Below are 6,000 nucleotides of genomic sequence, written 5' to 3' on the forward strand. Positions count from 1 at the left end.
AGGCTTAATTCACTACTAACTAATATGAGTACAGTCCTTGGAAAGAAGGGCCTGTTTTGGTTCTGTTTGCACAGTACTTAGCACAAATGAAGTCCTGGTCCAGGAGTAGGGAATTTAGGTGCTAGTGCAATATAAATCAAATATATATGTAAAGTTAAACACATTTGTAAATGTCCTTAAGCTATTAAATAACTATGTAATGTATAAGTAACAGTCTGAGTCTTAGGCTGTCTGTTATAGGGATATTAAACTAACCTGTAAAATGAAAAGAAAAATCTGTTTGGGTAGACTGCATTTTTATTCCTGCAGGACACTTCAGTTCCCTGTATTTGATCTTCTCCACATTCTGTAAATCCTTGAATTTTGAGTTTCATAATTTGCCAGTTACTTGTCTGCTAATACTGACCATGTCACCTAGAGGTTTCTTAGGAAAGGTAAGTATTGTAATTTAAAGTCTGGGAAAAAATGAGGAGAAAAAGGCTTTGAATTATCTCACATAACTTCCTGTTACACACACAAAAAAATGTCTTATACCAGTTCCCCCATCCTGCATTGGCTCCTCTGCTCCTAATTCCATGGATGAAATGCATCTTCCTCTGGTGACATCTGTTGCAGAGTTGCTTTCAGAACTCAGTCACCCATTGAAGTAAATGCAATTCTTGCATGAAATACACCTAATTGCGTCTTTTATGACGGGACACTTATTTATCCTGTATGAATGCAAAGGAACAGCATTGCATTATATTTGCTGTATGTTGGGTAAAAAAGTCAAGACTATTATTAATCTCCAAGCTTCAAGGAGTAAGTTGATCTCCAGCTTCAGAGAGCTCACCTGATTACATGCAGCATTATGAAGACTTTAGACTGCTGTTGGCAATGGGACAACAGACTAGAGGGTGGCCTGTTTCTGGATGGCAAGTCTGGGACATCTAATCTATTTTGAACTCTGCTACTCACCTGTGGATGCCTTTGTGGGTTAATGTCACAAAGCAAAAGGAACCAGATGTTTGAAGAAAAAAAGACAGACATTTGTATAGAAATCAGATAAGCCCCTTAGTTTCTTTCTAATAGTTTTGAACAAAAAAAAGTCTGCCCCTCTGGAGACAATAATGGTCCAAATTTCACCCAGATTAGATTCTACGCAACTCCATTGTCTGAATGGAAATTTGGGCATGTGGGTTGAGGAAATGCTGCTGCTGGTGTCACCCATATACTTAAAATATAAAAATTGGCTGTGTTTTAACCTTTTAAATAGCATTTGAGATCCCATCACCTCTAGTTTAAATAGGTGCATATGTAAATATATATTTCCTTTACAGTATGGCAGGCTCTTTGGAAGATGTGCCATGAACACAGAATAGTTTGTTGGATGTGAGAAGAGTCTGCACCAGGTGATGTTCAGATAGACTAGAAGGAACTAATTCATCCTTGGCGTAACTTCACTGAAGCCCTTGAAGTAACACCAGTGATGAATTTGGTCCCAAGACATTTGTTTAAACTATTTAAAAGGAACAGAGACCTAACAGATGGAAAGGAAATAATTTTCCCAGCAAATTAAGATTATGAAATATTGATTTGAAATTCGGAGCCTCTGAGAACCTTATTTAAAAAAGCTTCCTGAAATGGACATCACATCCTTTCACGTGAGGCCAAACAATCCTCTCGCTGATCTCTGGGCTCACCAACTCTATTCAGGTTTATTATTAATTACTTCTTAGAGACGCAGCAGTAGCAGGGAAAGCTTAAATGGGGTGATATATCTAGTAGACTTTTCCTCCATACTAATCCTTTTTATCTTTGAATTAAGGCCAAAGGCTATGGAAGTTAATTCCACAGTGGATGTGATGGAACTGTAGTAACCTGTGAAAACTGCAACCTTGACAAAGAGAGTTAATCACTTCTTGCATGTATAGGCTTGTGAAACTGAGCAAAGATTTACATCAGTAGGAAGTGTGTTTTTCTTACACTGATTGAAGGGCATGAATCTACACGCTAACTTGTTCGCTCAGTGTCAACTAGCAGGGTTAATAAAAAAAAAGTTTACATTCATTCTAGAGGAACAGTGACTGACAATGCAATTTAAAACACAGAGCCAAAAGACTTTTTTATGCAGTGTTAAATAAAAGAAACAAAGTTTAAAAAATTAAAACCTTCCTGAGATGGTGATGGAAGAAAGACTTCATCTTCCCCTCTCGGTAAAATGCAAAATTATTGTACTAATTCCTCAAGGTCCCAAAACAACATTTGGGGAACCATTGTGCAAGCTGCTTTACAAAAACATAGTAAGGACAGGTCTACACTCCTTGAATTTACTTTCTTATTTTTAAATCAAATTCCATTACAGTTTAAAAAAGGCTATAACAACAAATCCTGCATCCCACTACAAAGCCTTCATCTTGGGGGGGTTGGGCGGTTAGACTCGATGACCCTTGTGGTGTCTTCTAACCCTGTGGTTCTATCAAACCCTATGGATCTAGGATTCTACACTGGCACAGCTGCACTGCTGTAGTGCTTAAGTGAAAATGCTCCTATGCTGACAGGAGAGCTTCTCCTGTCAGTGTAGTTAATCCACCTCCCCGAGAGCAGGGGCAGCTCCAGTCACCAGCACGCCAAGCGCGTGCTTGGGGTGGCAAGCCGCGAGGGCGGCAGGCAGGTTGCCTTCGGCAGCATGCCTGCGGGGGGTCCGCTGGTCCCGCGGCTTTGGCGGACCTCCTGTAGGCTGCCACCAAATCCACAGGACCAGGGACCTCCCGCAGGCAAGCCGCCGAAGACCAGGGCCGCCCAGAGGGGGGGGCAAAGGGGGCAATTTGCCCCGGGCCCCGGGCTCCGCAGGGGCCCCCAAGAGAAGAGCGGAGGCTCCCGCCTCCGCCCCTCTCCTGCAGCCTCAGCGCATCAAGCGCCGAGTCTCCGCCGAAGCCCCTGAGCCCCGCCCGGCTCAGAGCGGCATGGGGAGGGGGCGGGGCAGATGCCTCCGCTCGGCGTGGAGCTCCCAGCCCCGCCCCCTCACCACGCGGCTCTGAGCGGGACGGAGCTCAGGCCCTGCCGGAGACGCGCTCGGGTAAGAGGCTGAGGCTGGGGCCGGGGCGGGGGAAGCAGGACCCGCCGCCGCCGCCGCAGCGCAGCCCGGGGTCTTCGGTGGCGGGGGGCCCCTTCTGTTCCGGGACCCGCCGCCGAAGTGCCCCGAAGGCCCGCGGCGGGGACCCCCCCCCTCCGCCACCGAATTACCGCCGAAGACCGGGCTGCGCTTCGGCGGCGGGTCCCGCTTCGGCGGTAATTCGGCGGCGGGGGGCCCCCGCCGCGGGTCTTCGGGGCACTTTGGCGGCGGGTCCCGGAACGGAAGGGCCCCCCTGCCGCCGAAGACCCCGGGCCCCCGGAATCCTCTGGGCAGCCCTGCCGAAGGCAGCCTGCCTGCCGTGCTTGGGGCGGCAAAATACCTAGAGCCGCCCCTGCCCAAGAGGCAGTAGCTATGTCAATGGGCGAAACTTCCCCGCTGACATGGTGCTGTCTACACCAGGGGCAGGTCAGTATAACTCTAGTTTCATACCCCTGAACTAGTTATAGTGATGTAAATCTGTAGTGTAGATCTGGCCTAAGAGAACATTCCTAACCTGAAGATGTAAATAGAAGAGAGACAAAGGAAGAATTAATCTCCCATTTCACAAATAGAGAATTGAGGTAGAGAGAGACTGAGGCCTGGATTTTAAAAGGTATTTACACCGTGCTCTGCTCAGCACTGCAACGCTTGACTGAGGAGCCCAAGTAATTTTCAAAAGTAATTTAAGGCAATTCTAAACTACAAAATTAAAGTGACCTAAGTACGTCAATTTACAGCCACTGCAGTAATTAAACTGCTTTTGTATGTCCACACTATGCTCCTTATGTCAGCTGTACACGTCCTTACCAGGAGTGCTTGCTCAGATATAACTGTTGGTGTGGGGCACTGTGGGACAGCTTCTGAAAGGCAGTAACAGTCGATGTAAGGAACACAGTGTCTATACTGACACTGCATCGCTCTAACTACATCGACATAAGTGCTACGCCTCTCAGGTAATGGGTGAGTTACATTGGTGGGTTACAGAGTTAAGTTGATGCAAGTTGCCTTACATTGACCTAACTCTGTAGTGTAGAGCAGCACTTAGACACTTTTGAAAGTGAGATTTAGGGCTTCTCCACACAGGGTGATCCAGGAAAATTAATCTGAATTAACTAACTATATGAATTTGAAATGGATTAGTTAAACTGCATTAAACCCATGTATTAAGACCCTTTTTCAGCATTCAAGCAGCCTTAATTTGTGTTTATTTTAAGTTATTTCCAAAGTGAATTAAACTAAACCAAATTAAGGCCACTTTAATTCTGAATAACGGCATCAAAGGGATTTAATGCACTTTAATTAATCCACTTCAAACACAGATCTTTAGTTAATTCAGATTAGCTTTCCTGCATGTTCATCAGTCTACAAGACCATTGGCTCCTAAATTAGTTACACCTTCCAACATCCAGATACCTTTAAAAATCTGACCAGGTCACATAAGTAGAACCCAGAATTGAATACAGAACTTCAGTGACTTAGCCAGAAGGCCAACATACTTCTCCAAGAAGTGTTCTTTCTAAACTCTAAATAGGGTTCGTACAACACACATTCAATTGACTTTAAGTTAGAAAGCCCCACATCATTAAGTGGGGCAAGCTTTTAGCTTTGTGTCCTTATGAAAGATTTACTTTTTCACAAGTTGGTGATATTTTTCATTATTTCCTCTAATATAAAAAAGGTACTTGTTTGTTTTCTCTTTATTCCCTACCTGTTCCCATTTGAGGGCTGCCAGCCATTTTCCATACTCAAGGGGTAGCCACATACCTTTAGTCTGGTTTATTTTTGACTACCAAAAACAGGAAGAATGGACAAAACTTAAGTCTCTACGAATGAGCTAAGTGTGCTTCCTTTCTAAAAGGCTGCAGCAACTGCAGGAACAAAATGGCTTCTCTCTCTGCAGAAGGACAGGATTCATAGGTATTTAAAGGAGCTGTGTATAGAACAGAGACTTCACAATTTCTTATTTTCATTGTAACAGCATGGAGGTCACTCCAGCACACGCCCTGTGCTCAGGCACGACGTTGCAGTTGAGTCCTTGCCTCATTTTCCCCTCCCCCACGGTATAAACAAACCCAAGCAGGCTTTCTAGTATGAAAGAGCACTCTCTTCAGAGAGTCTCATTTAACAGAAAGGGATAACATGAAAACATAAATAAAAGCTTCAGTCAGTTACTTCACCAGACACTATCCACCCCCGGGGTTAATCAGGCTTATGTCCCACCCCTCTAGACCCAAAGCACTTTCAGGCTGGATTTCCTGCCTGGAGCTTGGGCCTCTGCTGGGCATATAGACAGATGCCAGTCTTCCCCAAACAGGGCATCACTCTTTGTTGAGCCAGTTCCTAGTAGCTCCACAGGCAGTACCATGCCCAGTTTGCTCTCCTGGGCTGCTCCAGTCACTGGCCTGGCTTCACTTTCCCAAGCCTGCTCTTCTCTCTCTGGACCTCTACTCCCCAGGGAGACACCACAAGGCGTAGTTTCTTGCTCCCTGCCATCTCTCTCTTCTCCAGCAATTCCTCTGTTCTGGGGCTTTTTGACAGAGCTTTTATAAGCCTTTATTAGGTCCAGGTGCTCCTTATCTAATTACCTGCCACCCAGTTACTTAGGTAATTAACTATCCACAGTTGGATCTCGGCTGGCTCATTCTTCTTAGCGTAAGGTGGGTACCTGACGCCCTCCGGGGCCAGCCCCCATGACATTCACATACAACAGTGACAGCCCAGTAAATTGCCAATATTCATACCAAGACCCATGATTCAGAACATCCGGTTTAAGAGGAAAGATGTGCTGCCTGAGAGATTTCTAAATGTCAAACCTCCTCTGAGTGCTACGTCTAGGTTTTATTCAACCAGGAGTTTTGCCACTTTGTTACTGTACATTAAATTACTTGACGTTTTGCACAGAATCA

The 6,000-nt window shown here is 45.3% G+C and overlaps 1 long non-coding RNA gene across 1 annotated transcript in view; it reads right to left on the reverse strand.

Moving 5' to 3' along the window:
• The window catches only part of LOC120396786, a 92,281-nt gene extending 86,708 nt beyond the window's left edge, over positions 1–5,573 (reverse strand). The window contains exon 1 of the long non-coding RNA XR_005593384.1: positions 5,457–5,573. This is a non-coding gene — a long non-coding RNA (uncharacterized LOC120396786). The remainder of the gene's footprint in view (positions 1–5,456) is intronic.
• Positions 5,574–6,000: the final 427 nt, after the last annotated feature.

This window comes from Mauremys reevesii, linkage group 2, assembly GCF_016161935.1.
Source record: "Mauremys reevesii isolate NIE-2019 linkage group 2, ASM1616193v1, whole genome shotgun sequence".
In the NCBI taxonomy this organism is placed as follows: domain Eukaryota; kingdom Metazoa; phylum Chordata; order Testudines; family Geoemydidae; genus Mauremys; species Mauremys reevesii.